This window comes from Puntigrus tetrazona, unplaced genomic scaffold (assembly GCF_018831695.1).
Source record: "Puntigrus tetrazona isolate hp1 unplaced genomic scaffold, ASM1883169v1 S000000965, whole genome shotgun sequence".
NCBI classification, from domain to species: Eukaryota; Metazoa; Chordata; class Actinopteri; order Cypriniformes; family Cyprinidae; genus Puntigrus; species Puntigrus tetrazona.
This window is the reverse complement of record NW_025048560.1, coordinates 1-24971: the sequence shown is the minus strand read 5'-3', so window position 1 is coordinate 24971 and position 24971 is coordinate 1. Positions and strand designations below refer to the sequence as shown.

The 24971-nt window shown below is 38.4% G+C and overlaps 46 non-coding genes and 15 pseudogenes across 46 annotated transcripts; all 61 read left to right on the top strand.

Annotated features, from left to right (window-relative positions):
- The first annotated feature begins 244 nt into the window (after positions 1-244).
- LOC122336589 lies at positions 245-363 on the top strand. Its single transcript, XR_006249340.1, has one exon. It is a non-coding gene; the product is annotated as a 5S ribosomal RNA (ribosomal RNA).
- A 277-nt stretch (positions 364-640) lies between these two features.
- LOC122336588 lies at positions 641-759 on the top strand. The gene has a single exon (XR_006249339.1). It is a non-coding gene; the product is annotated as a 5S ribosomal RNA (ribosomal RNA).
- Positions 760-1037: 278 nt separating this feature from the next.
- Positions 1038-1157, top strand: LOC122336499 (annotated as a pseudogene).
- A 271-nt stretch (positions 1158-1428) lies between these two features.
- Positions 1429-1547, top strand: LOC122336480 (annotated as a pseudogene).
- Positions 1548-1823: 276 nt separating this feature from the next.
- On the top strand, positions 1824-1942 carry LOC122336489 (annotated as a pseudogene).
- A 275-nt stretch (positions 1943-2217) lies between these two features.
- On the top strand, positions 2218-2336 carry LOC122336587. Its single transcript, XR_006249338.1, has one exon. It is a non-coding gene; the product is annotated as a 5S ribosomal RNA (ribosomal RNA).
- Positions 2337-2610: 274 nt separating this feature from the next.
- Positions 2611-2729, top strand: LOC122336585. Its single transcript, XR_006249337.1, has one exon. It is a non-coding gene; the product is annotated as a 5S ribosomal RNA (ribosomal RNA).
- A 272-nt stretch (positions 2730-3001) lies between these two features.
- Positions 3002-3120, top strand: LOC122336584. Its single transcript, XR_006249336.1, has one exon. It is a non-coding gene; the product is annotated as a 5S ribosomal RNA (ribosomal RNA).
- A 281-nt stretch (positions 3121-3401) lies between these two features.
- On the top strand, positions 3402-3520 carry LOC122336582. Its single transcript, XR_006249334.1, has one exon. It is a non-coding gene; the product is annotated as a 5S ribosomal RNA (ribosomal RNA).
- A 279-nt stretch (positions 3521-3799) lies between these two features.
- On the top strand, positions 3800-3918 carry LOC122336479 (annotated as a pseudogene).
- A 274-nt stretch (positions 3919-4192) lies between these two features.
- On the top strand, positions 4193-4311 carry LOC122336581. Its single transcript, XR_006249333.1, has one exon. It is a non-coding gene; the product is annotated as a 5S ribosomal RNA (ribosomal RNA).
- A 280-nt stretch (positions 4312-4591) lies between these two features.
- LOC122336580 lies at positions 4592-4710 on the top strand. Its single transcript, XR_006249332.1, has one exon. It is a non-coding gene; the product is annotated as a 5S ribosomal RNA (ribosomal RNA).
- A 278-nt stretch (positions 4711-4988) lies between these two features.
- On the top strand, positions 4989-5107 carry LOC122336579. Its single transcript, XR_006249331.1, has one exon. It is a non-coding gene; the product is annotated as a 5S ribosomal RNA (ribosomal RNA).
- A 276-nt stretch (positions 5108-5383) lies between these two features.
- LOC122336578 lies at positions 5384-5502 on the top strand. Its single transcript, XR_006249330.1, has one exon. It is a non-coding gene; the product is annotated as a 5S ribosomal RNA (ribosomal RNA).
- Positions 5503-5778: 276 nt separating this feature from the next.
- LOC122336577 lies at positions 5779-5897 on the top strand. The gene has a single exon (XR_006249329.1). It is a non-coding gene; the product is annotated as a 5S ribosomal RNA (ribosomal RNA).
- A 277-nt stretch (positions 5898-6174) lies between these two features.
- Positions 6175-6292, top strand: LOC122336523 (annotated as a pseudogene).
- Positions 6293-6568: 276 nt separating this feature from the next.
- On the top strand, positions 6569-6687 carry LOC122336576. The gene has a single exon (XR_006249328.1). It is a non-coding gene; the product is annotated as a 5S ribosomal RNA (ribosomal RNA).
- Positions 6688-6962: 275 nt separating this feature from the next.
- Positions 6963-7081, top strand: LOC122336575. The gene has a single exon (XR_006249327.1). It is a non-coding gene; the product is annotated as a 5S ribosomal RNA (ribosomal RNA).
- Positions 7082-7355: 274 nt separating this feature from the next.
- LOC122336574 lies at positions 7356-7474 on the top strand. Its single transcript, XR_006249326.1, has one exon. It is a non-coding gene; the product is annotated as a 5S ribosomal RNA (ribosomal RNA).
- A 273-nt stretch (positions 7475-7747) lies between these two features.
- LOC122336573 lies at positions 7748-7866 on the top strand. Its single transcript, XR_006249325.1, has one exon. It is a non-coding gene; the product is annotated as a 5S ribosomal RNA (ribosomal RNA).
- A 275-nt stretch (positions 7867-8141) lies between these two features.
- On the top strand, positions 8142-8260 carry LOC122336571. Its single transcript, XR_006249323.1, has one exon. It is a non-coding gene; the product is annotated as a 5S ribosomal RNA (ribosomal RNA).
- A 281-nt stretch (positions 8261-8541) lies between these two features.
- LOC122336522 lies at positions 8542-8662 on the top strand (annotated as a pseudogene).
- Positions 8663-8946: 284 nt separating this feature from the next.
- LOC122336569 lies at positions 8947-9065 on the top strand. Its single transcript, XR_006249322.1, has one exon. It is a non-coding gene; the product is annotated as a 5S ribosomal RNA (ribosomal RNA).
- A 278-nt stretch (positions 9066-9343) lies between these two features.
- On the top strand, positions 9344-9462 carry LOC122336568. Its single transcript, XR_006249321.1, has one exon. It is a non-coding gene; the product is annotated as a 5S ribosomal RNA (ribosomal RNA).
- Positions 9463-9738: 276 nt separating this feature from the next.
- On the top strand, positions 9739-9857 carry LOC122336567. Its single transcript, XR_006249320.1, has one exon. It is a non-coding gene; the product is annotated as a 5S ribosomal RNA (ribosomal RNA).
- A 677-nt stretch (positions 9858-10534) lies between these two features.
- LOC122336566 lies at positions 10535-10653 on the top strand. The gene has a single exon (XR_006249319.1). It is a non-coding gene; the product is annotated as a 5S ribosomal RNA (ribosomal RNA).
- Positions 10654-10929: 276 nt separating this feature from the next.
- LOC122336565 lies at positions 10930-11048 on the top strand. Its single transcript, XR_006249318.1, has one exon. It is a non-coding gene; the product is annotated as a 5S ribosomal RNA (ribosomal RNA).
- Positions 11049-11325: 277 nt separating this feature from the next.
- LOC122336564 lies at positions 11326-11444 on the top strand. The gene has a single exon (XR_006249317.1). It is a non-coding gene; the product is annotated as a 5S ribosomal RNA (ribosomal RNA).
- A 281-nt stretch (positions 11445-11725) lies between these two features.
- On the top strand, positions 11726-11844 carry LOC122336563. The gene has a single exon (XR_006249316.1). It is a non-coding gene; the product is annotated as a 5S ribosomal RNA (ribosomal RNA).
- Positions 11845-12121: 277 nt separating this feature from the next.
- On the top strand, positions 12122-12240 carry LOC122336562. The gene has a single exon (XR_006249315.1). It is a non-coding gene; the product is annotated as a 5S ribosomal RNA (ribosomal RNA).
- Positions 12241-12514: 274 nt separating this feature from the next.
- On the top strand, positions 12515-12633 carry LOC122336561. The gene has a single exon (XR_006249314.1). It is a non-coding gene; the product is annotated as a 5S ribosomal RNA (ribosomal RNA).
- Positions 12634-12907: 274 nt separating this feature from the next.
- LOC122336559 lies at positions 12908-13026 on the top strand. Its single transcript, XR_006249312.1, has one exon. It is a non-coding gene; the product is annotated as a 5S ribosomal RNA (ribosomal RNA).
- Positions 13027-13304: 278 nt separating this feature from the next.
- LOC122336558 lies at positions 13305-13423 on the top strand. The gene has a single exon (XR_006249311.1). It is a non-coding gene; the product is annotated as a 5S ribosomal RNA (ribosomal RNA).
- A 278-nt stretch (positions 13424-13701) lies between these two features.
- Positions 13702-13821, top strand: LOC122336502 (annotated as a pseudogene).
- Positions 13822-14096: 275 nt separating this feature from the next.
- Positions 14097-14215, top strand: LOC122336557. The gene has a single exon (XR_006249310.1). It is a non-coding gene; the product is annotated as a 5S ribosomal RNA (ribosomal RNA).
- A 279-nt stretch (positions 14216-14494) lies between these two features.
- Positions 14495-14613, top strand: LOC122336519 (annotated as a pseudogene).
- A 273-nt stretch (positions 14614-14886) lies between these two features.
- LOC122336500 lies at positions 14887-15004 on the top strand (annotated as a pseudogene).
- Positions 15005-15277: 273 nt separating this feature from the next.
- On the top strand, positions 15278-15396 carry LOC122336556. The gene has a single exon (XR_006249309.1). It is a non-coding gene; the product is annotated as a 5S ribosomal RNA (ribosomal RNA).
- A 276-nt stretch (positions 15397-15672) lies between these two features.
- Positions 15673-15791, top strand: LOC122336555. Its single transcript, XR_006249308.1, has one exon. It is a non-coding gene; the product is annotated as a 5S ribosomal RNA (ribosomal RNA).
- Positions 15792-16069: 278 nt separating this feature from the next.
- On the top strand, positions 16070-16188 carry LOC122336553. Its single transcript, XR_006249307.1, has one exon. It is a non-coding gene; the product is annotated as a 5S ribosomal RNA (ribosomal RNA).
- A 274-nt stretch (positions 16189-16462) lies between these two features.
- Positions 16463-16582, top strand: LOC122336498 (annotated as a pseudogene).
- Positions 16583-16857: 275 nt separating this feature from the next.
- On the top strand, positions 16858-16976 carry LOC122336552. The gene has a single exon (XR_006249306.1). It is a non-coding gene; the product is annotated as a 5S ribosomal RNA (ribosomal RNA).
- Positions 16977-17251: 275 nt separating this feature from the next.
- Positions 17252-17370, top strand: LOC122336469. The gene has a single exon (XR_006249291.1). It is a non-coding gene; the product is annotated as a 5S ribosomal RNA (ribosomal RNA).
- A 275-nt stretch (positions 17371-17645) lies between these two features.
- Positions 17646-17764, top strand: LOC122336551. Its single transcript, XR_006249305.1, has one exon. It is a non-coding gene; the product is annotated as a 5S ribosomal RNA (ribosomal RNA).
- Positions 17765-18038: 274 nt separating this feature from the next.
- Positions 18039-18157, top strand: LOC122336550. The gene has a single exon (XR_006249304.1). It is a non-coding gene; the product is annotated as a 5S ribosomal RNA (ribosomal RNA).
- A 276-nt stretch (positions 18158-18433) lies between these two features.
- On the top strand, positions 18434-18552 carry LOC122336549. Its single transcript, XR_006249303.1, has one exon. It is a non-coding gene; the product is annotated as a 5S ribosomal RNA (ribosomal RNA).
- Positions 18553-18829: 277 nt separating this feature from the next.
- Positions 18830-18948, top strand: LOC122336544. The gene has a single exon (XR_006249301.1). It is a non-coding gene; the product is annotated as a 5S ribosomal RNA (ribosomal RNA).
- A 279-nt stretch (positions 18949-19227) lies between these two features.
- On the top strand, positions 19228-19346 carry LOC122336515 (annotated as a pseudogene).
- A 276-nt stretch (positions 19347-19622) lies between these two features.
- On the top strand, positions 19623-19741 carry LOC122336532. The gene has a single exon (XR_006249300.1). It is a non-coding gene; the product is annotated as a 5S ribosomal RNA (ribosomal RNA).
- A 275-nt stretch (positions 19742-20016) lies between these two features.
- Positions 20017-20135, top strand: LOC122336521. Its single transcript, XR_006249299.1, has one exon. It is a non-coding gene; the product is annotated as a 5S ribosomal RNA (ribosomal RNA).
- Positions 20136-20407: 272 nt separating this feature from the next.
- On the top strand, positions 20408-20526 carry LOC122336491 (annotated as a pseudogene).
- Positions 20527-20807: 281 nt separating this feature from the next.
- On the top strand, positions 20808-20927 carry LOC122336490 (annotated as a pseudogene).
- A 275-nt stretch (positions 20928-21202) lies between these two features.
- Positions 21203-21321, top strand: LOC122336509. The gene has a single exon (XR_006249298.1). It is a non-coding gene; the product is annotated as a 5S ribosomal RNA (ribosomal RNA).
- A 275-nt stretch (positions 21322-21596) lies between these two features.
- LOC122336497 lies at positions 21597-21715 on the top strand. The gene has a single exon (XR_006249297.1). It is a non-coding gene; the product is annotated as a 5S ribosomal RNA (ribosomal RNA).
- A 274-nt stretch (positions 21716-21989) lies between these two features.
- On the top strand, positions 21990-22108 carry LOC122336486. The gene has a single exon (XR_006249296.1). It is a non-coding gene; the product is annotated as a 5S ribosomal RNA (ribosomal RNA).
- Positions 22109-22380: 272 nt separating this feature from the next.
- Positions 22381-22499, top strand: LOC122336475. Its single transcript, XR_006249295.1, has one exon. It is a non-coding gene; the product is annotated as a 5S ribosomal RNA (ribosomal RNA).
- A 276-nt stretch (positions 22500-22775) lies between these two features.
- On the top strand, positions 22776-22895 carry LOC122336487 (annotated as a pseudogene).
- A 273-nt stretch (positions 22896-23168) lies between these two features.
- LOC122336464 lies at positions 23169-23287 on the top strand. Its single transcript, XR_006249286.1, has one exon. It is a non-coding gene; the product is annotated as a 5S ribosomal RNA (ribosomal RNA).
- A 274-nt stretch (positions 23288-23561) lies between these two features.
- LOC122336451 lies at positions 23562-23680 on the top strand. The gene has a single exon (XR_006249275.1). It is a non-coding gene; the product is annotated as a 5S ribosomal RNA (ribosomal RNA).
- A 273-nt stretch (positions 23681-23953) lies between these two features.
- On the top strand, positions 23954-24072 carry LOC122336433. The gene has a single exon (XR_006249258.1). It is a non-coding gene; the product is annotated as a 5S ribosomal RNA (ribosomal RNA).
- A 627-nt stretch (positions 24073-24699) lies between these two features.
- Positions 24700-24812, top strand: LOC122336517 (annotated as a pseudogene).
- The last annotated feature ends 159 nt before the right edge of the window (positions 24813-24971 follow it).

Here is a 24971-nt window from a genome sequence, read left to right as displayed (position 1 = left end):
TAGTGTGGCCAAAGTTTGACCAGCTCTTTGCTTTCCCTTACTGCTTATTTAATTCAATTGCCTTTAAAGTAGCTGTTCTTTAAACAGAGTTTGACTGTTTTTAACTACTTAACTAATGCTCTTATCTTTAATGTAGCTCATTTTGAAGTATTTTTTTTTTTTTTGTATTTCATTCATTACTTATCTAGTATAATGGCACTTAGTGTGCCTCACCTTAAAATAGGGGCTTTTTGCAGCAGCTTTAGCTTACGGCCATACCACCCTGTTCACGCCTGATCTCGTCTGATCTCAGAAGCTAAGCAGAGTTGGGCCTAGTTAGTACTTGGATGGGAGACTGCCTAGGAATACCAGGTGCTGTAAGTTTTTGAGTTTTTCACTACTTATCTAATACACTGGCCCTTAGTGTGGTCAAAGTTTGACCAGCTCTTTGCTTTTCCCTTACTGCTTATTTAATTCAATTGCCTTTAAAGTAGCTGTTCTTTAAACAGAGTTTGACTGTTTTTAACTACTTAACTAATGCTCTTATCTTTAATGTAGCTCATTTTGAAGTTTTTTTTTTTTGTATTTCATTCATTACTTATCTAGTATAATGGCACTTAGTGTGCCTCACCTTAAAATAGGGGCTTTTGCAGCAGCTTTAGCTTACGGCCATACCACCCTGTTCACGCCTGATCTCGTCTGATCTCAGAAGCTAAGCAGAGTTGGGCCTAGTTAGTACTTGGATGGGAGACTGCCTAGGAATACCAGGTGCTGTAAGTTTTTGAGTTTTTCACTACTTATCTAATACACTGGCCCTTAGTGTGGCCAAAGTTTGACCAGCTCTTTGCTTTCCCTTACTGCTTATTTAATTCAATTGCCTTTAAAGTAGCTGTTCTTTAAACAGAGTTTGACTGTTTTTAACTACTTAACTAATGCTCTTATCTTTAATGTAGCTCATTTTGAAGTATTTTTTTTTTTGTATTTCATTCATTACTTATCTAGTATAATGGCACTTAGTGTGCCTCACCTTAAAATAGGGGCTTTTTGCAGCAGCTTTAGCTTACGGCCATACCACCCTGTTCACGCCTGATCTCGTCTGATCTCAGAAGCTAAGCAGAGTTGGGCCTAGTTAGTACTTGGGATGGGAGACTGCCTAGGAATACCAGGTGCTGTAAGTTTTTGAGTTTTTCACTACTTATCTAATACACTGGCCCTTAGTGTGGTCAAAGTTTGACCAGCTCTTTGCTTTCCTTACTTATTTAATTCAATTGCCTTTAAAGTAGCTGTTCTTTAAACAGAGTTTGACTGTTTTTAACTACTTAACTAATGCTCTTATCTTTAATGTAGCTCATTTTGAAGTATTTTTTTTGTATTTCATTCATTACTTATCTAGTATAATGGCACTTAGTGTGCCTCACTTTAAAATAGGGGGCTTTTTTAGCAGCTTTCGCTTACGGCCATACCACCCTGTTCACGCCTGATCTCGTCTGATCTCAGAAGCTAAGCAGAGTTGGGCCTAGTTAGTACTTGGATGGGAGACTGCCTAGAAATACCAGGTGCTGTAAGTTTTTGAGTTTTTCACTACTTATCTAATACACTGGCCCTTAGTGTGGTCAAAGTTTGACCAGCTCTTTGCTTTCCCTTACTGCTTAATTCAATTGCCTTTAAAGTAGCTGTTCTTTAAACAGAGTTTGACTGTTTTTAACTACTTAACTAATGCTCTTATCTTTAATGTAGCTCATTTTGAAGTTTTTTTTTTTTTGTATTTCATTCATTACTTATCTAGTATAATGGCACTTAGTGTGCCTCACCTTAAAATAGGGGCTTTTTGCAGCAGCTTTAGCGCTTACGGCCATACCACCCTGTTCACGCCTGATCTCGTCTGATCTCAGAAGCTAAGCAGAGTTGGGCCTAGTTAGTACTTGGATGGGAGACTGCCTAGGAATACCAGGTGCTGTAAAGTTTTGAGTTTTTCACTACTTATCTAATACACTGGCCCTTAGTGTGGTCAAAGTTTGACCAGCTCTTTGCTTTCCCTTACTGCTTATTTAATTCAATTGCCTTTAAAGTAGCTGTTCTTTAAACAGAGTTTGACTGTTTTTAACTACTTAACTAATGCTCTTATCTTTAATGTAGCTCATTTTGAAGTATTTTTTTGTATTTCATTCATTACTTATCTAGTATAATGGCACTTAGTGTGCCTCACCTTAAAATAGGGGGCTTTTTGCAGCAGCTTTAGCTTACGGCCATACCACCCTGTTCACGCCTGATCTCGTCTGATCTCAGAAGCTAAGCAGAGTTGGGCCTAGTTAGTACTTGGATGGGAGACTGCCTAGGAATACCAGGTGCTGTAAGTTTTTGAGTTTTTCACTACTTATCTAATACACTGGCCCTTAGTGTGGTCAAAGTTTGACCAGCTCTTTGCTTTCCCTTACTGCTTATTTAATTCAATTGCCTTTAAAGTAGCTGTTCTTTAAACAGAGTTTGACTGTTTTTAACTACTTAACTAATGCTCTTATCTTTAATGTAGCTCATTTTGAAGTTTTTTTTTGTATTTCATTCATTACTTATCTAGTATAATGGCACTTAGTGTGCCTCACCTTAAAATAGGGGCTTTTTGCAGCAGCTTTAGCTTACGGCCATACCACCCTGTTCACGCCTGATCTCGTCTGATCTCAGAAGCTAAGCAGAGTTGGGCCTAGTTAGTACTTGGATGGGAGACTGCCTAGGAATACCAGGTGCTGTAAGTTTTGAGTTTTTCACTACTTATCTAATACACTGGCCCTTAGTGTGGCCAAAGTTTGACCAGCTCTTTGCTTTCCCTTACTGCTTATTTAATTCAATTGCCTTTAAAGTAGCTGTTCTTTAAACAGAGTTTGACTGTTTTTAACTACTTAACTAATGCTCTTATCTTTAATGTAGCTCATTTTGAAGTTTTTTTTTGTATTTCATTCATTACTTATCTAGTATAATGGCACTTAGTGTGCCTCACCTTAAAATAGGGGCTTTTGCAGCAGCTTTAGCTTACGGCCATACCACCCTGTTCACGCCTGATCTCGTCTGATCTCAGAAGCTAAGCAGAGTTGGGCCTAGTTAGTACTTGGATGGGAGACTGCCTAGGAATACCAGGTGCTGTAAGTTTTTGAGTTTTTCACTACTTATCTAATACACTGGCCCTTAGTGTGGCCAAAGTTTGACCAGCTCTTTGCTTTCCCTTACTGCTTATTTAATTCAATTGCCTTTAAAGTAGCTGTTCTTTAAACAGAGTTTGACTGTTTTTAACTACTTAACTAATGCTCTTATCTTTAATGTAGCTCATTTTGAAGTTTTTTTTTTTTTTTGTATTTCATTCATTACTTATCTAGTATAATGGCACTTAGTGTGCCTCACCTTAAAATAGGGGCTTTTTGCAGCAGCTTTTAGCTTACGGCCATACCACCCTGTTCACGCCTGATCTCGTCTGATCTCAGAAGCTAAGCAGAGTTGGGCCTAGTTAGTACTTGGATGGGAGACTGCCTAGGAATACCAGGTGCTGTAAGTTTTTGAGTTTTTCACTACTTATCTAATACACTGGCCCTTAGTGTGGCCAAAGTTTGACCAGCTCTTTGCTTTCCCTTACTGCTTATTTAATTCAATTGCCTTTAAAGTAGCTGTTCTTTAAACAGAGTTTGACTGTTTTTAACTACTTAACTAATGCTCTTATCTTTAATGTAGCTCATTTTGAAGTATTTTTTTTTTTTTGTATTTCATTCATTACTTATCTAGTATAATGGCACTTAGTGTGCCTCACCTTAAAATAGGGGCTTTTGCAGCAGCTTTAGCTCACGGCCATACCACCCTGTTCACGCCTGATCTCGTCTGATCTCAGAAGCTAAGCAGAGTTGGGCCTAGTTAGTACTTGGATGGGAGACTGCCTAGGAATACCAGGTGCTGTAAGTTTTGAGTTTTTCACTACTTATCTAATACACTGGCCCTTAGTGTGGTCAAAGTTTGACCAGCTCTTTGCTTTCCCTTACTGCTTATTTAATTCAATTGCCTTTAAAGTAGCTGTTCTTTAAACAGAGTTTGACTGTTTTTAACTACTTAACTAATGCTCTTATCTTTAATGTAGCTCATTTTTGAAGTTTTTTTTTGTATTTCATTCATTACTTATCTAGTATAATGGCACTTAGTGTGCCTCACCTTAAAATAGGGGGCTTTTGCAGCAGCTTTAGCTTACGGCCATACCACCCTGTTCACGCCTGATCTCGTCTGATCTCAGAAGCTAAGCAGAGTTGGGCCTAGTTAGTACTTGGATGGGAGACTGCCTAGGAATACCAGGTGCTGTAAGTTTTTGAGTTTTTCACTACTTATCTAATACACTGGCCCTTAGTGTGGTCAAAGTTTGACCAGCTCTTTGCTTTCCCTTACTGCTTATTTAATTCAATTGCCTTTAAAGTAGCTGTTCTTTAAACAGAGTTTGACTGTTTTTAACTACTTAACTAATGCTCTTATCTTTAATGTAGCTCATTTTGAAGTATTTTTTTTTTTGTATTTCATTCATTACTTATCTAGTATAATGGCATAGTGTGCCTCACCTTAAAATAGGGGCTTTTTGCAGCAGCTTTAGCTTGCTTACGGCCATACCACCCTGTTCACGCCTGATCTCGTCTGATCTCAGAAGCTAAGCAGAGTTGGGCCTAGTTAGTACTTGGATGGGAGACTGCCTAGGAATACCAGGTGCTGTAAGTTTTTGAGTTTTTCACTACTTATCTAATACACTGGCCCTTAGTGTGGTCAAAGTTTGACCAGCTCTTTGCTTTCCCTTACTGCTTATTTAATTCAATTGCCTTTAAAGTAGCTGTTCTTTAAACAGAGTTTGACTGTTTTTAACTACTTAACTAATGCTCTTATCTTTAATGTAGCTCATTTTGAAGTTTTTTTTTTTTTGTATTTCATTCATTACTTATCTAGTATAATGGCACTTAGTGTGCCTCACCTTAAATATAGGGCTTTTTGCAGCAGCTTTAGCTTACGGCCATACCACCCTGTTCACGCCTGATCTCGTCTGATCTCAGAAGCTAAGCAGAGTTGGGCCTAGTTAGTACTTGGATGGGAGACTGCCTAGGAATACCAGGTGCTGTAAGTTTTTGAGTTTTTCACTACTTATCTAATACACTGGCCCTTAGTGTGGTCAAAGTTTGACCAGCTCTTTGCTTTCCCTTACTGCTTATTTAATTCAATTGCCTTTAAAGTAGCTGTTCTTTAAACAGAGTTTGACTGTTTTTAACTACTTAACTAATGCTCTTATCTTTAATGTAGCTCATTTTTGAAGTATTTTTTTGTATTTCATTCATTACTTATCTAGTATAATGGCACTTAGTGTGCCTCACCTTAAAAAATAGGGGCTTTTGCAGCAGCTTTAGCTTACGGCCATACCACCCTGTTCACGCCTGATCTCGTCTGATCTCAGAAGCTAAGCAGAGTTGGGCCTAGTTAGTACTTGGATGGGAGACTGCCTAGGAATACCAGGTGCTGTAAGTTTTGAGTTTTTCACTACTTATCTAATACACTGGCCCTTAGTGTGGTCAAAGTTTGACCAGCTCTTTGCTTTCCCTTACTGCTTATTTAATTCAATTGCCTTTAAAGTAGCTGTTCTTTAAACAGAGTTTGACTGTTTTTAACTACTTAACTAATGCTCTTATCTTTAATGTAGCTCATTTTGAAGTTTTTTTTTTTTTGTATTTCATTCATTACTTATCTAGTATAATGGCACTTAGTGTGCCTCACCTTAAAATAGGGGCTTTTGCAGCAGCTTTAGCTTACGGCCATACCACCCTGTTCACGCCTGATCTCGTCTGATCTCAGAAGCTAAGCAGAGTTGGGCCTAGTTAGTACTTGGATGGGAGACTGCCTAGGAATACCAGGTGCTGTAAGTTTTGAGTTTTTCACTACTTATCTAATACACTGGCCCTTAGTGTGGCCAAAGTTTGACCAGCTCTTTGCTTTCCCTTACTGCTTATTTAATTCAATTGCCTTTAAAGTAGCTGTTCTTTAAACAGAGTTTGACTGTTTTTAACTACTTAACTAATGCTCTTATCTTTAATGTAGCTCATTTTGAAGTATTTTTTTTTTGTATTTCATTCATTACTTATCTAGTATAATGGCACTTAGTGTGCCTCACCTTAAAATAGGGGCTTTTTGCAGCAGCTTTAAGCTTACGGCCATACCACCTGTTCACGCCTGATCTCGTCTGATCTCAGAAGCTAAGCAGAGTTGGGCCTAGTTAGTACTTGGATGGGAGACTGCCTAGGAATACCAGGTGCTGTAGTTTTTGAGTTTTTCACTACTTATCTAATACACTGGCCCTTAGTGTGGCCAAAGTTTGACCAGCTCTTTGCTTTCCCTTACTGCTTATTTAATTCAATTGCCTTTAAAGTAGCTGTTCTTTAAACAGAGTTTGACTGTTTTTAACTACTTAACTAATGCTCTTATCTTTAATGTAGCTCATTTTGAGTAGTTTTTTTTTGTATTTCATTCATTACTTATCTAGTATAATGGCACTTAGTGTGCCTCACCTTAAAATAGGTGGCTTTTTGCAGCAGCTTTCGCTTACGGCCATACCACCCTGTTCACGCCTGATCTCGTCTGATCTCAGAAGCTAAGCAGAGTTGGGCCTAGTTAGTACTTGGATGGGAGACTGCCTAGGAATACCAGGTGCTGTAAGTTTTTGAGTTTTTCACTACTTATCTAATACACTGGCCCTTAGTGTGGTCAAAGTTTGACCAGCTCTTTGCTTTCCCTTACTGCTTATTTAATTCAATTGCCTTTAAAGTAGCTGTTCTTTAAACAGAGTTTGACTGTTTTTAACTACTTAACTAATGCTCTTATCTTTAATGTAGCTCATTTTGAAGTTTTTTTTTGTATTTCATTCATTACTTATCTAGTATAATGGCACTTAGTGTGCCTCACCTTAAAATAGGGGGCTTTTTGCAGCAGCTTTAGCTTACGGCCATACCACCCTGTTCACGCCTGATCTCGTCTGATCTCAGAAGCTAAGCAGAGTTGGGCCTAGTTAGTACTTGGATGGGAGACTGCCTAGGAATACCAGGTGCTGTAAGTTTTTGAGTTTTTCACTACTTATCTAATACTGGCCCTTAGTGTGGTCAAAGTTTGACCAGCTCTTTGCTTTCCCTTACTGCTTATTTAATTCAATTGCCTTTAAAGTAGCTGTTCTTTAAACAGAGTTTGACTGTTTTTAACTACTTAACTAATGCTCTTATCTTTAATGTAGCTCATTTTGAAGTAGTTTTTTTTTTGTATTTCATTCATTACTTATCTAGTATAATGGCATAGTGTGCCTCACCTTAAAATATAGGGCTTTTTGCAGCAGCTTAGCTTACGGCCATACCACCCTGTTCACGCCTGATCTCGTCTGATCTCAGAAGCTAAGCAGAGTTGGGCCTAGTTAGTACTTGGATGGGAGACTGCCTAGGAATACCAGGTGCTGTAAGTTTTTGAGTTTTTCACTACTTATCTAATACACTGGCCCTTAGTGTGGCCAAAGTTTGACCAGCTCTTTGCTTTCCCTTACTGCTTATTTAATTCAATTGCCTTTAAAGTAGCTGTTCTTTAAACAGAGTTTGACTGTTTTTAACACTTAACTAATGCTCTTATCTTTAATGTAGCTCATTTTGAAGTTTTTTTTTGTATTTCATTCATTACTTATCTAGTATAATGGCACTTAGTGTGCCTCACCTTAAAATAGGGGCTTTTTGCAGCAGCTTTAGCTTACGGCCATACCACCCTGTTCACGCCTGATCTCGTCTGATCTCAGAAGCTAAGCAGAGTTGGGCCTAGTTAGTACTTGGATGGGAGACTGCCTAGGAATACCAGGTGCTGTAAGTTTTTTGAGTTTTTCACTACTTATCTAATACACTGGCCCTTAGTGTGGTCAAAGTTTGACCAGCTCTTTGCTTTCCCTTACTGCTTATTTAATTCAATTGCCTTTAAAGTAGCTGTTCTTTAAACAGAGTTTGACTGTTTTTAACTACTTAACTAATGCTCTTATCTTTAATGTAGCTCATTTTGAAGTTTTTTTTTGTATTTCATTCATTACTTATCTAGTATAATGGCACTTAGTGTGCCTCACCTTAAAATAGGGGCTTTTTGCAGCAGCTTTAGCTTACGGCCATACCACCCTGTTCACGCCTGATCTCGTCTGATCTCAGAAGCTAAGCAGAGTTGGGCCTAGTTAGTACTTGGATGGGAGACTGCCTAGGAATACCAGGTGCTGTAAGTTTTTGAGTTTTTCACTACTTATCTAATACACTGGCCCTTAGTGTGGCCAAAGTTTGACCAGCTCTTTGCTTTCCCTTACTGCTTATTTAATTCAATTGCCTTTAAAGTAGCTGTTCTTTAAACAGAGTTTGACTGTTTTTAACTACTTAACTAATGCTCTTATCTTTAATGTAGCTCATTTTGAAGTATTTTTTTTTTGTATTTCATTCATTACTTATCTAGTATAATGGCACTTAGTGTGCCTCACCTTAAAATAGGGGCTTTTTGCAGCAGCTTTTTGCTGCTTACGGCCCATACCACCCTGTTCACGCCTGATCTCGTCTGATCTCAGAAGCTAAGCAGAGTTGGGCCTAGTTAGTACTTGGATGGGAGACTGCCTAGGAATACCCAGGTGCTGTAAGTTTTTGAGTTTTTCACTACTTATCTAATACACTGGCCCTTAGTGTGGTCAAAGTTTGACCAGCTCTTTGCTTTCCCTTACTGCTTATTTAATTCAATTGCCTTTAAAGTAGCTGTTCTTTAAACAGAGTTTGACTGTTTTTAACTACTTAACTAATGCTCTTATCTTTAATGTAGCTCATTTTGAAGTATTTTTTTTTTTTTTTGTATTTCATTCATTACTTATCTAGTATAATGGCACTTAGTGTGCCTCACCTTAAAATAGGGGGCTTTTTGCAGCAGCTTTGCGCTTACGGCCATACCACCCTGTTCACGCCTGATCTCGTCTGATCTCAGAAGCTAAGCAGAGTTGGGCCTAGTTAGTACTTGGATGGGAGACTGCCTAGGAATACCAGGTGCTGTAAGTTTTTGAGTTTTTCACTACTTATCTAATACACTGGCCCTTAGTGTGGCCAAAGTTTGACCAGCTCTTTGCTTTCCCTTACTGCTTATTTAATTCAATTGCCTTTAAAGTAGCTGTTCTTTAAACAGAGTTTGACTGTTTTTAACTACTTAACTAATGCTCTTATCTTTAATGTAGCTCATTTTGAAGTATTTTTTTTTTTGTATTTCATTCATTACTTATCTAGTATAATGGCACTTAGTGTGCCTCACCTTAAAATAGGGGCTTTTTGCAGCAGCTTTAGCTTACGGCCATACCACCCTGTTCACGCCTGATCTCGTCTGATCTCAGAAGCTAAGCAGAGTTGGGCCTAGTTAGTACTTGGATGGGAGACTGCCTAGGAATACCAGGTGCTGTAAGTTTTTGAGTTTTTCACTACTTATCTAATACACTGGCCCTTAGTGTGGTCAAAGTTTGACCAGCTCTTTGCTTTCCCTTACTGCTTATTTAATTCAATTGCCTTTAAAGTAGCTGTTCTTTAAACAGAGTTTGACTGTTTTTAACTACTTAACTAATGCTCTTATCTTTAATGTAGCTCATTTTGAAGTTTTTTTTTTGTATTTCATTCATTACTTATCTAGTATAATGGCACTTAGTGTGCCCTCACCTTAAAATAGGGGGCTTTTGCAGCAGCTTTAGCTTACGGCCATACCACCCTGTTCACGCCTGATCTCGTCTGATCTCAGAAGCTAAGCAGAGTTGGGCCTAGTTAGTACTTGGATGGGAGACTGCCTAGGAATACCAGGTGCTGTAAGTTTTTGAGAGTTTTTCACTACTTATCTAATACACTGGCCCTTAGTGTGGTCAAAGTTTGACCAGCTCTTTGCTTTCCCTTACTGCTTATTTAATTCAATTGCCTTTAAAGTAGCTGTTCTTTAAACAGAGTTTGACTGTTTTTAACTACTTAACTAATGCTCTTATCTTTAATGTAGCTCATTTTGAAGTTTTTTTTTTTGTATTTCATTCATTACTTATCTAGTATAATGGCACTTAGTGTGCCTCACCTTAAAATAGGGGCTTTTTGCAGCAGCTTTAAGCTTACGGCCGGCCATACCTGTTCCCGCCTGATCTCGTCTGATCTCAGAAGCTAAGCAGAGTTGGGCCTAGTTAGTACTTGGATGGGAGACTGCCTAGGAATACCAGGTGCTGTAAGTTTTGAGTTTTTCACTACTTATCTAATACACTGGCCCTTAGTGTGGTCAAAGTTTGACCAGCTCTTTGCTTTCCCTTACTGCTTATTTAATTCAATTGCCTTTAAAGTAGCTGTTCTTTAAACAGAGTTTGACTGTTTTTAACTACTTAACTAATGCTCTTATCTTTAATGTAGCTCATTTTGAAGTATTTTTTTTTTTTTGTATTTCATTCATTACTTATCTAGTATAATGGCACTTAGTGTGCCTCACCTTAAAATAGGGGCTTTTTGCAGCAGCTTTAGCTTACGGCCATACCACCCTGTTCACGCCTGATCTCGTCTGATCTCAGAAGCTAAGCAGAGTTGGGCCTAGTTAGTACTTGGATGGGAGACTGCCTAGGAATACCAGGTGCTGTAAGTTTTTGAGTTTTTCACTACTTATCTAATACACTGGCCCTTAGTGTGGTCAAAGTTTGACCAGCTCTTTGCTTTCTTACTTACTTATTTAATTCAATTGCCTTTAAAGTAGCTGTTCTTTAAACAGAGTTTGACTGTTTTTAACTACTTAACTAATGCTCTTATCTTTAATGTAGCTCATTTTGAAGTATTTTTTTTTGTATTTCATTCATTACTTATCTAGTATAATGGCACTTAGTGTGCCTCACCTTAAAATAGGGGCTTTTTGCAGCAGCTTTAAGCTTACGGCCATACCACCCTGTTCACGCCTGATCTCGTCTGATCTCAGAAGCTAAGCAGAGTTGGGCCTAGTTAGTACTTGGATGGGAGACTGCCTAGGAATACCAGGTGCTGTAAGTTTTTGAGTTTTTCACTACTTATCTAATACACTGGCCCTTAGTGTGGCCAAAGTTTGACCAGCTCTTTGCTTTCCCTTACTGCTTATTTAATTCAATTGCCTTTAAAGTAGCTGTTCTTTAAACAGAGTTTGACTGTTTTTAACTACTTAACTAATGCTCTTATCTTTAATGTAGCTCATTTTGAAGTATTTTTTTTTGTATTTCATTCATTACTTATCTAGTATAATGGCACTTAGTGTGCCTCACCTTAAAATAGGGGGCTTTTTGCAGCAGCTTTAGCTTACGGCCATACCACCCTGTTCACGCCTGATCTCGTCTGATCTCAGAAGCTAAGCAGAGTTGGGCCTAGTTAGTACTTGGATGGGAGACTGCCTAGGAATACCAGGTGCTGTAAGTTTTTGAGTTTTTCACTACTTATCTAATACACTGGCCCTTAGTGTGGTCAAAGTTTGACCAGCTCTTTGCTTTCCCTTACTGCTTATTTAATTCAATTGCCTTTAAAGTAGCTGTTCTTTAAACAGAGTTTGACTGTTTTTAACTACTTAACTAATGCTCTTATCTTTAATGTAGCTCATTTTGAAGTTTTTTTTTTTTTTTGTATTTCATTCATTACTTATCTAGTATAATGGCACTTAGTGTGCCTCACCTTAAAATAGGGGCTTTTTGCAGCAGCTTTTAGCTTACGGCCATACCACCCTGTTCACGCCTGATCTCGTCTGATCTCAGAAGCTAAGCAGAGTTGGGCCTAGTTAGTACTTGGATGGGAGACTGCCTAGGAATACCAGGTGCTGTAAGTTTTTGAGTTTTTTCACTACTTATCTAATACACTGGCCCTTAGTGTGGTCAAAGTTTGACCAGCTCTTTGCTTTCCCTTACTGCTTATTTAATTCAAATTGCCTTTTAAAGTAGCTGTTCTTTAAACAGAGTTTGACTGTTTTTAACTACTTAACTAATGCTCTTATCTTTAATGTAGCTCATTTTGAAGTATTTTTTTGTATTTCATTCATTACTTATCTAGTATAATGGCACTTAGTGTGCCTCACCTTAAAATAGGGGCTTTTTGCAGCAGCTTTAGCTTACGGCCATACCACCCTGTTCACGCCTGATCTCGTCTGATCTCAGAAGCTAAGCAGAGTTGGGCCTAGTTAGTACTTGGATGGGAGACTGCCTAGGAATACCAGGTGCTGTAAGTTTTTGAGTTTTTCACTACTTATCTAATACACTGGCCCTTAGTGTGGTCAAAGTTTGACCAGCTCTTTGCTTTCCCTTACTGCTTATTTAATTCAATTGCCTTTAAAGTAGCTGTTCTTTAAACAGAGTTTGACTGTTTTTAACTACTTAACTAATGCTCTTATCTTTAATGTAGCTCATTTTGAAGTTTTTTTTTGTATTTCATTCATTACTTATCTAGTATAATGGCACTTAGTGTGCCTCACCTTAAAATAGGGGCTTTTTGCAGCAGCTTTAGCTTACGGCCATACCACCCTGTTCACGCCTGATCTCGTCTGATCTCAGAAGCTAAGCAGAGTTGGGCCTAGTTAGTACTTGGATGGGAGACTGCCTAGGAATACCAGGTGCTGTAAGTTTTTGAGTTTTTCACTACTTATCTAATACACTGGCCCTTAGTGTGGCCAAAGTTTGACCAGCTCTTTGCTTTCCCTTACTTATTTAATTCAATTGCCTTTAAAGTAGTAGCTGTTCTTTAAACAGAGTTTGACTGTTTTTAACTACTTAACTAATGCTCTTATCTTTAATGTAGCTCATTTTGAAGTATTTTTTTGTATTTCATTCATTACTTATCTAGTATAATGGCACTTAGTGTGCCTCACCTTAAAATAGGGGCTTTTTGCAGCAGCTTTAGCTTACGGCCATACCACCCTGTTCACGCCTGATCTCGTCTGATCTCAGAAGCTAAGCAGAGTTGGGCCTAGTTAGTACTTGGATGGGAGACTGCCTAGGAATACCAGGTGCTGTAAGTTTTGAGTTTTTCACTACTTATCTAATACACTGGCCCTTAGTGTGGCCAAAGTTTGACCAGCTCTTTGCTTTCCCTTACTGCTTATTTAATTCAATTGCCTTTAAAGTAGCTGTTCTTTAAACAGAGTTTGACTGTTTTTAACTACTTAACTAATGCTCTTATCTTTAATGTAGCTCATTTTTGAAGTATTTTTTTTTGTATTTCATTCATTACTTATCTAGTATAATGGCACTTAGTGTGCCTCACCTTAAAATAGGGGCTTTTTGCAGCAGCTTTTTAGCTTACGGCCATACCACCCTGTTCACGCCTGATCTCGTCTGATCTCAGAAGCTAAGCAGAGTTGGGCCTAGTTAGTACTTGGATGGGAGACTGCCTAGGAATACCAGGTGCTGTAAGTTTTTGAGTTTTTTCACTACTTATCTAATACACTGGCCCTTAGTGTGGCCAAAGTTTGACCAGCTCTTTGCTTTCCCTTACTGCTTATTTAATTCAATTGCCTTTAAAGTAGCTGTTCTTTAAACAGAGTTTGACTGTTTTTAACTACTTAACTAATGCTCTTATCTTTAATGTAGCTCATTTTGAAGTATTTTTTTTTTTTGTATTTCATTCATTACTTATCTAGTATAATGGCACTTAGTGTGCCTCACCTTAAAATAGGGGGCTTTTTGCAGCTTTAGCTTACGGCCATACCACCCTGTTCACGCCTGATCTGCGTCTGATCTCAGAAGCTAAGCAGAGTTGGGCCTAGTTAGTACTTGGATGGGAGACTGCCTAGGAATACCAGGTGCTGTAAGTTTTTGAGTTTTTCACTACTTATCTAATACACTGGCCCTTAGTGTGGCCAAAGTTTGACCAGCTCTTTGCTTTCCCTTACTGCTTATTTAATTCAATTGCCTTTAAAGTAGCTGTTCTTTAAACAGAGTTTGACTGTTTTTAACTACTTAACTAATGCTCTTATCTTTAATGTAGCTCATTTTGAAGTTTTTTTTTTTGTATTTCATTCATTACTTATCTAGTATAATGGCACTTAGTGTGCCTCACCTTAAAATAGGGGCTTTTGCAGCAGCTTTAGCTTACGGCCATACCACCCTGTTCACGCCTGATCTCGTCTGATCTCAGAAGCTAAGCAGAGTTGGGCCTAGTTAGTACTTGGATGGGAGACTGCCTAGGAATACCAGGTGCTGTAAGTTTTTGAGTTTTTCACTACTTATCTAATACACTGGCCCTTAGTGTGGCCAAAGTTTGACCAGCTCTTTGCTTTCCCTTACTGCTTATTTAATTCAATTGCCTTTAAAGTAGCTGTTCTTTAAACAGAGTTTGACTGTTTTTAACTACTTAACTAATGCTCTTATCTTTAATGTAGCTCATTTTTGAAGTATTTTTTTGTATTTCATTCATTACTTATCTAGTATAATGGCACTTAGTGTGCCTCACCTTAAAATAGGGGCTTTTTTTTGCAGCAGCTTTAGCTACACGGCCATACCACCCTGTTCACGCCTGATCTCGTCTGATCTCAGAAGCTAAGCAGAGTTGGGCCTAGTTAGTACTTGGATGGGAGACTGCCTAGGAATACCAGGTGCTGTAAGTTTTTGAGTTTTTCACTACTTATCTAATACACTGGCCCTTAGTGTGGCCAAAGTTTGACCAGCTCTTTGCTTTCCCTTACTGCTTATTTAATTCAATTGCCTTTAAAGTAGCTGTTCTTTAAACAGAGTTTGACTGTTTTAACTACTTAACTAATGCTCTTATCTTTAATGTAGCTCATTTTGAAGTATTTTTTGTATTTCATTCATTTACTTATCTAGTATAATGGCACTTAGTGTGCCTCACCTTAAAATAGGGGCTTTTTGCAGCAGCTTTAGCTTACGGCCATACCACCCTGTTCACGCCTGATCTCGTCTGATCTCAGAAGCTAAGCAGAGTTGGGCCTAGTTAGTACTTGGATGGGAGACTGCCTAGAATACCAGGTGCTGTAAGTTTTGAGTTTTTCACTACTTATCTAATACACTGGCCCTTAGTGTGGCCAAAGTTTGACCAGCTCTTTGCTTTCCCTTACTGCTTATTTAATTCAATTGCCTTTAAAGTAGCTGTTCTTTAAACAGAGTTTGACTGTTTTTAACTACTTAACTAATGCTCTTATCTTTAATGTAGCTCATTTTGAAGTATTTTTTTGTATTTCATTCATTACTTATCTAGTATAATGGCACTTAGTGTGCCTCACCTTAAAATAGGGGCTTTTTGCAGCAGCTTTAGCTTACGGCCATACCACCCTGTTCACGCCTGATCTCGTCTGATCTCAGAAGCTAAGCAGAGTTGGGCCTAGTTAGTACTTGGATGGGAGACTGCCTAGGAATACCAGGTGCTGTAAGTTTTTGAGTTTTTCACTACTTATCTAATACACTGGCCCTTAGTGTGGCCAAAGTTTGACCAGCTCTTTGCTTTCCCTTACTGCTTATTTAATTCAATTGCCTTTAAAGTAGCTGTTCTTTAAACAGAGTTTGACTGTTTTTAACTACTTAACTAATGCTCTTATCTTTAATGTAGCTCATTTTGAAGTTTTTTTTTTTGTATTTCATTCATTACTTATCTAGTATAATGGCACTTAGTGTGCCTCACCTTAAAATAGGGGCTTTTTGCAGCAGCTTTCGCTTACGGCCATACCACCCTGTTCACGCCTGATCTCGTCTGATCTCAGAAGCTAAGCAGAGTTGGGCCTAGTTAGTACTTGGATGGGAGACTGCCTAGGAATACCAGGTGCTGTAAGTTTTTGAGTTTTTCACTACTTATCTAATACACTGGCCCTTAGTGTGGCCAAAGTTTGACCAGCTCTTTGCTTTCCCTTACTGCTTATTTAATTCAATTGCCTTTAAAGTAGCTGTTCTTTAAACAGAGTTTGACTGTTTTTAACTACTTAACTAATGCTCTTATCTTTAATGTAGCTCATTTTGAAGTATTTTTTTTTGTATTTCATTCATTACTTATCTAGTATAATGGCACTTAGTGTGCCTCACCTTAAAATAGGGGGCTTTTTGCAGCAGCTTTAAGCTTACGGCCATACCACCCTGTTCACGCCTGATCTCGTCTGATCTCAGAAGCTAAGCAGAGTTGGGCCTAGTTAGTACTTGGATGGGAGACTGCCTAGGAATACCAGGTGCTGTAAGTTTTTGAGTTTTTCACTACTTATCTAATACACTGGCCCTTAGTGTGGCCAAAGTTTGACCAGCTCTTTGCTTTCCCTTACTGCTTATTTAATTCAATTGCCTTTAAAGTAGCTGTTCTTTAAACAGAGTTTGACTGTTTTTAACTACTTAACTAATGCTCTTATCTTTAATGTAGCTCATTTTGAAGTATTTTTTTGTATTTCATTCATTACTTATCTAGTATAATGGCACTTAGTGTGCCTCACCTTAAAATAGGGGCTTTTTGCAGCAGCTTTAGCTTACTGGCCATACCACCCTGTTCACGCCTGATCTCGTCTGATCTCAGAAGCTAAGCAGAGTTGGGCCTAGTTAGTACTTGGATGGGAGACTGCCTAGGAATACCAGGTGCTGTAAGTTTTTGAGTTTTTCACTACTTATCTAATACACTGGCCCTTAGTGTGGCCAAAGTTTGACCAGCTCTTTGCTTTCCTTACTGCTTATTTAATTCAATTGCCTTTAAAGTAGCTGTTCTTTAAACAGAGAGTTTGACTGTTTTTAACTACTTAACTAATGCTCTTATCTTTAATGTAGCTCATTTTGAAGTATTTTTTTGTATTTCATTCATTACTTATCTAGTATAATGGCACTTAGTGTGCCTCACCTTAAAATAGGGGCTTTTTGCAGCAGCTTTCGCTTACGGCCATACCACCCTGTTCACGCCTGATCTCGTCTGATCTCAGAAGCTAAGCAGAGTTGGGCCTAGTTAGTACTTGGATGGGAGACTGCCTAGGAATACCAGGTGCTGTAAGTTTTGAGTTTTTCACTACTTATCTAATACACTGGCCCTTAGTGTGGCCAAAGTTTGACCAGCTCTTTGCTTTCCCTTACTGCTTATTTAATTCAATTGCCTTTAAAGTAGCTGTTCTTTAAACAGAGTTTGACTGTTTTTAACTACTTAACTAATGCTCTTATCTTTAATGTAGCTCATTTTGAAGTATTTTTTTTTGTATTTCATTCATTACTTATCTAGTATAATGGCACTTAGTGTGCCTCACCTTAAAATAGGGGCTTTTTGCAGCAGCTTTAGCTTACGGCCATACCACCCTGTTCACGCCTGATCACGTCTGATCTCAGAAGCTAAGCAGAGTTGGGCCTAGTTAGTACTTGGATGGGAGACTGCCTAGGAATACCAGGTGCTGTAAGTTTTTGAGTTTTTCACTACTTATCTAATACACTGGCCCTTAGTGTGGCCAAAGTTTGACCAGCTCTTTGCTTTCCCTTACTGCTTATTTAATTCAATTGCCTTTAAAGTAGCTGTTCTTTAAACAGAGTTTGACTGTTTTTAACTACTTAACTAATGCTCTTATCTTTAATGTAGCTCATTTTGAAAGTTTTTTTTGTATTTCATTCATTACTTATCTAGTATAATGGCACTTAGTGTGCCTCACCTTAAAATAGGGGCTTTTTGCAGCAGCTTTTAGCTTACGGCCATACCACCCTGTTCACGCCTGATCTCGTCTGATCTCAGAAGCTAAGCAGAGTTGGGCCTAGTTAGTACTTGGATGGGAGACTGCCTAGGAATACCAGGTGCTGTAAGTTTTTGAGTTTTTCACTACTTATCTAATACACTGGCCCTTAGTGTGGCCAAAGTTTGACCAGCTCTTTGCTTTCCCTTACTGCTTATTTAATTCAATTGCCTTTAAAGTAGCTGTTCTTTAAACAGAGTTTGACTGTTTTTAACTACTTAACTAATGCTCTTATCTTTAATGTAGCTCATTTTGAAGTATTTTTTTTTATTTCATTCATTACTTATCTAGTATAATGGCACTTAGTGTGCCTCACCTTAAAATAGGGGCTTTTGCAGCAGCTTTGCGCTTACGGCCATACCACCCTGTTCACGCCTGATCTCGTCTGATCTCAGAAGCTAAGCAGAGTTGGGCCTAGTTAGTACTTGGATGGGAGACTGCCTAGGAATACCAGGTGCTGTAAGTTTTTGAGTTTTTCACTACTTATCTAATACACTGGCCCTTAGTGTGGCCAAAGTTTGACCAGCTCTTTGCTTTCCCTTACTGCTTATTTAATTCAATTGCCTTTAAAGTAGCTGTTCTTTAAACAGAGTTTGACTGTTTTTAACTACTTAACTAATGCTCTTATCTTTAATGTAGCTCATTTTGAAAGTATTTTTTGTATTTATTTCATTCATTACTTATCTAGTATAATGGCATAGTGTGCCTCACCTTAAAATAGGGGGCTTTTGCAGCAGCTTTAGCTTACGGCCATACCACCCTGTTCACGCCTGATCTCGTCTGATCTCAGAAGCTAAGCAGAGTTGGGCCTAGTTAGTACTTGGATGGGAGACTGCCTAGGAATACCAGGTGCTGTAAGTTTTTGAGTTTTTTCACTACTTATCTAATACACTGGCCCTTAGTGTGGCCAAAGTTTGACCAGCTCTTTGCTTTCCCTTACTGCTTATTTAATTCAATTGCCTTTAAAGTAGCTGTTCTTTAAACAGAGTTTGACTGTTTTTAACTACTTAACTAATGCTCTTATCTTTAATGTAGCTCATTTTGAAGTATTTTTTTTGTATTTCATTCATTACTTATCTAGTATAATGGCACTTAGTGTGCCTCACCTTAAAATAGGGGGCTTTTTGCAGCAGCTTTTGCTTACGGCCATACCACCCTGTTCACGCCTGATCTCGTCTGATCTCAGAAGCTAAGCAGAGTTGGGCCTAGTTAGTACTTGGATGGGAGACTGCCTAGGAATACCAGGTGCTGTAAGTTTTGAGTTTTTCACTACTTATCTAATACACTGGCCCTTAGTGTGGCCAAAGTTTGACCAGCTCTTTGCTTTCCCTTACTGCTTATTTAATTCAATTGCCTTTAAAGTAGCTGTTCTTTAAACAGAGTTTGACTGTTTTTAACTACTTAACTAATGCTCTTATCTTTAATGTAGCTCATTTTGAAGTATTTTTTTTTTTGTATTTCATTCATTACTTATCTAGTATAATGGCACTTAGTGTGCCTCACCTTAAAATAGGGGCTTTTTGCAGCAGCTTTAGCTTGCACGGCCATACCACCCTGTTCACGCCTGATCTCGTCTGATCTCAGAAGCTAAGCAGAGTTGGGCCTAGTTAGTACTTGGATGGGAGACTGCCTAGGAATACCAGGTGCTGTAAGTTTTTGAGTTTTTCACTACTTATCTAATACACTGGCCCTTAGTGTGGCCAAAGTTTGACCAGCTCTTTGCTTTCCCTTACTGCTTATTTAATTCAATTGCCTTTAAAGTAGCTGTTCTTTAAACAGAGTTTGACTGTTTTTAACTACTTAACTAATGCTCTTATCTTTAATGTAGCTCATTTTGAAGTATTTTTTTTTGTATTTCATTCATTACTTATCTAGTATAATGGCACTTAGTGTGCCTCACCTTAAAATAGGGGGCTTTTGCAGCAGCTTTAGCTTACGGCCATACCACCCTGTTCACGCCTGATCTCGTCTGATCTCAGAAGCTAAGCAGAGTTGGGCCTAGTTAGTACTTGGATGGGAGACTGCCTAGGAATACCAGGTGCTGTAAGTTTTGAGTTTTTCACTACTTATCTAATACACTGGCCCTTAGTGTGGCCAAAGTTTGACCAGCTCTTTGCTTTCCCTTACTGCTTATTTAATTCAATTGCCTTTAAAGTAGCTGTTCTTTAAACAGAGTTTGACTGTTTTTAACTACTTAACTAATGCTCTTATCTTTAATGTAGCTCATTTTGAAGTATTTTTTTTTGTATTTCATTCATTACTTATCTAGTATAATGGCACTTAGTGTGCCTCACCTTAAAATAGGGGCTTTTTGCAGCAGCTTTAGCTTACGGCCATACCACCCTGTTCACGCCTGATCTCGTCTGATCTCAGAAGCTAAGCAGAGTTGGGCCTAGTTAGTACTTGGATGGGAGACTGCCTAGGAATACCAGGTGCTGTAAGTTTTGAGTTTTTCACTACTTATCTAATACACTGGCCCTTAGTGTGGCCAAAGTTTGACCAGCTCTTTGCTTTCCCTTACTGCTTATTTAATTCAATTGCCTTTAAAGTAGCTGTTCTTTAAACAGAGTTTGACTGTTTTTAACTACTTAACTAATGCTCTTATCTTTAATGTAGCTCATTTTGAAGTATTTTTTTGTATTTCATTCATTACTTATCTAGTATAATGGCACTTAGTGTGCCTCACCTTAAAATAGGGGCTTTTTGCAGCAGCTTTAGCTACGGCCATACCACCCTGTTCACGCCTGATCTCGTCTGATCTCAGAAGCTAAGCAGAGTTGGGCCTAGTTAGTACTTGGATGGGAGACTGCCTAGGAATACCAGGTGCTGTAAGTTTTGAGTTTTTCACTACTTATCTAATACACTGGCCCTTAGTGTGGCCAAAGTTTGACCAGCTCTTTGCTTTCCCTTACTGCTTATTTAATTCAATTGCCTTTAAAGTAGCTGTTCTTTAAACAGAGTTTGACTGTTTTTAACTACTTAACTAATGCTCTTATCTTTAATGTAGCTCATTTTGAAGTATTTTTTTTTTTTTTTGTATTTCATTCATTACTTATCTAGTATAATGGCACTTAGTGTGCCTCACCTTAAAATAGGGGCTTTTTGCAGCAGCTTTAGCTTACGGCCATACCACCCTGTTCACCGCCTGATCTCGTCTGATCTCAGAAGCTAAGCAGAGTTGGGCCTAGTTAGTACTTGGATGGGAGACTGCCTAGGAATACCAGGTGCTGTAAGTTTTTGAGTTTTTCACTACTTATCTAATACACTGGCCCTTAGTGTGGCCAAAGTTTGACCAGCTCTTTGCTTTCCCTTACTGCTTATTTAATTCAATTGCCTTTAAAGTAGCTGTTCTTTAAACAGAGTTTGACTGTTTTTAACTACTTAACTAATGCTCTTATCTTTAATGTAGCTCATTTTGAAGTATTTTTTTGTATTTCATTCATTACTTATCTAGTATAATGGCACTTAGTGTGCCTCACCTTAAAATAGGGGGCTTTTGCAGCAGCTTTAAGCTTACGGCCATACCACCCTGTTCACGCCTGATCTCGTCTGATCTCAGAAGCTAAGCAGAGTTGGGCCTAGTTAGTACTTGGATGGGAGACTGCCTAGGAATACCAGGTGCTGTAAGTTTTTGAGTTTTTCACTACTTATCTAATACACTGGCCCTTAGTGTGGTCAAAGTTTGACCAGCTCTTTGCTTTCCCTTACTGCTTATTTAATTCAATTGCCTTTAAAGTAGCTGTTCTTTAAACAGAGTTTGACTGTTTTTAACTACTTAACTAATGCTCTTATCTTTAATGTAGCTCATTTTGAAGTATTTTTGTATTTCATTCATTACTTATCTAGTATAATGGCACTTAGTGTGCCTCACCTTAAAATATAGGGGGCTTTTGCAGCAGCTTTAAGCTTACGGCCATACCACCCTGTTCACGCCTGATCTCGTCTGATCTCAGAAGCTAAGCAGAGTTGGGCCTAGTTAGTACTTGGATGGGAGACTGCCTAGGAATACCAGGTGCTGTAAGTTTTTGAGTTTTTCACTACTTATCTAATACACTGGCCCTTAGTGTGGCCAAAGTTTGACCAGCTCTTTGCTTTCCCTTACTGCTTATTTAATTCAATTGCCTTTAAAGTAGCTGTTCTTTAAACAGAGTTTGACTGTTTTTAACTACTTAACTAATGCTCTTATCTTTAATGTAGCTCATTTTGAAGTATTTTTTTGTATTTCATTCATTACTTATCTAGTATAATGGCACTTAGTGTGCCTCACCTTAAAATAGGGGCTTTTTGCAGCAGCTTTAGCTTACGGCCATACCACCCTGTTCACGCCTGATCTCGTCTGATCTCAGAAGCTAAGCAGAGTTGGGCCTAGTTAGTACTTGGATGGGAGACTGCCTAGGAATACCAGGTGCTGTAAGTTTTTGAGTTTTTCACTACTTATCTAATACACTGGCCCTTAGTGTGGCCAAAGTTTGACCAGCTCTTTGCTTTCCCTTACTGCTTATTTAATTCAATTGCCTTTAAAGTAGCTGTTCTTTAAACAGAGTTTGACTGTTTTTAACTACTTAACTAATGCTCTTATCTTTAATGTAGCTCATTTTGAAGTATTTTTTGTATTTCATTCATTACTTATCTAGTATAATGGCACTTAGTGTGCCTCACCTTAAAATAGGGGCTTTTGCAGCAGCTTTAGCTTACGGCCATACCACCCTGTTCACGCCTGATCTCGTCTGATCTCAGAAGCTAAGCAGAGTTGGGCCTAGTTAGTACTTGGATGGGAGACTGCCTAGGAATACCAGGTGCTGTAAGTTTTTGAGTTTTTCACTACTTATCTAATACACTGGCCCTTAGTGTGGCCAAAGTTTGACCAGCTCTTTGCTTTCCCTTACTGCTTATTTAATTCAATTGCCTTTAAAGTAGCTGTTCTTTAAACAGAGTTTGACTGTTTTTAACTACTTAACTAATGCTCTTATCTTTAATGTAGCTCATTTTGAGTATTTTTTTTTTGTATTTCATTCATTACTTATCTAGTATAATGGCACTTAGTGTGCCTCACCTTAAAATAGGGGCTTTTTGCAGCAGCTTTAGCTTACGGCCATACCACCCTGTTCACGCCTGATCTCGTCTGATCTCAGAAGCTAAGCAGAGTTGGGGCCTAGTTAGTACTTGGATGGGAGACTGCCTAGGAATACCAGGTGCTGTAAGTTTTTGAGTTTTTCACTACTTATCTAATACACTGGCCCTTAGTGTGGCCAAAGTTTGACCAGCTCTTTGCTTTCCCTTACTGCTTATTTAATTCAATTGCCTTTAAAGTAGCTGTTCTTTAAACAGAGTTTGACTGTTTTTAACTACTTAACTAATGCTCTTATCTTTAATGTAGCTCATTTTGAAGTATTTTTTTGTATTTCATTCATTACTTATCTAGTATAATGGCACTTAGTGTGCCTCACCTTAAAATAGGGGCTTTTGCAGCAGCTTTAGCTTACGGCCATACCACCCTGTTCACGCCTGATCTCGTCTGATCTCAGAAGCTAAGCAGAGTTGGGCCTAGTTAGTACTTGGATGGGAGACTGCCTAGGAATACCAGGTGCTGTAAGTTTTGAGTTTTTCACTACTTATCTAATACACTGGCCCTTAGTGTGGCCAAAGTTTGACCAGCTCTTTGCTTTCCCTTACTGCTTATTTAATTCAATTGCCTTTAAAGTAGCTGTTCTTTAAACAGAGTTTGACTGTTTTTAACTACTTAACTAATGCTCTTATCTTTAATGTAGCTCATTTTGAAGTATTTTTTTGTATTTCATTCATTACTTATCTAGTATAATGGCACTTAGTGTGCCTCACCTTAAAATAGGGGCTTTTTGCAGCAGCTTTAAGCTTACGGCCATACCACCCTGTTCACGCCTGATCTCGTCTGATCTCAGAAGCTAAGCAGAGTTGGGCCTAGTTAGTACTTGGATGGGAGACTGCCTAGGAATACCAGGTGCTGTAAGTTTTTGAGTTTTTCACTACTTATCTAATACACTGGCCCTTAGTGTGGTCAAAGTTTGACCAGCTCTTTGCTTTCCCTTACTGCTTATTTAATTCAATTGCCTTTAAAGTAGCTGTTCTTTAAACAGAGTTTGACTGTTTTTAACTACTTAACTAATGCTCTTATCTTTAATGTAGCTCATTTTGAAGTATTTTTTTATTTCATTCATTACTTATCTAGTATAATGGCACTTAGTGTGCCTCACCTTAAAATAGGGGCTTTTTGCAGCAGCTTTCAGCTTACGGCCATACCACCCTGTTCACGCCTGATCTCGTCTGATCTCAGAAGCTAAGCAGAGTTGGGCCTGGTTAGTACTTGGATGGGAGACTGCCTAGGAATACCAGGTGCTGTAAGTTTTTGAGTTTTTCACTACTTATCTAATACACTGGCCCTTAGTGTGGTCAAAGTTTGACCAGCTCTTTGCTTTCCCTTACTGCTTATTTAATTCAATTGCCTTTAAAGTAGCTGTTCTTTAAACAGAGTTTGACTGTTTTTAACTACTTAACTAATGCTCTTATCTTTAATGTAGCTCATTTTGAAGTATTTTTTTTTTTGTATTTCATTCATTACTTATCTAGTATAATGGCACTTAGTGTGCCTCACCTTAAAATAGGGGCTTTTGCAGCAGCTTTCGCTTACGGCCATACCACCTGTTCACCTGATCTCTACTTGGATGGGAGACTGCCTAGGAATACCAGGTGCTGTAAGTTTTGAGTTTTTCACTACTTATCTAATACAACGGCCCTTAGTGTGGTCAAAGTTTGACCAGCTCTTTGCTTTCCCTTACTGCTTATTTAATTCAATTGCCTTTAAAGTAGCTGTACTTTAAACAGAGTTTGACTGTTTTTAACTACTTAACTAATGCTCTTATCTTTAATGTAGCTCATTTTGAAGTATTTTTGTATTTCATTCATTACTTATCTAGTATAATGGCACTTAGTGTGCCTCACCTTAAAATAGGGAGCTTTTGCAGCAGCTTTACAGCTTACGGCCATACCACCACGCCTGATCTCGTCTGATCTCAGAAGCTAAGCAGAGTTGGGCCTGATTAGTACTTGGATGGGAGACTGCCTAGGAATACCAGGTGCTGTAAGCTTTTGAGTTTTCCTCACTACTTATCTAATACACTGGCCCTTAGTGTGGCCAAAGTTTGACCAGCTCTTTGCTTTCCCTTACGCTTATTTAATTCAATTGCCTTTAAAGTAGCTATTCTTTTAAACAGAGAGTTTGACTGTTTTTAACACTATTTAACTAA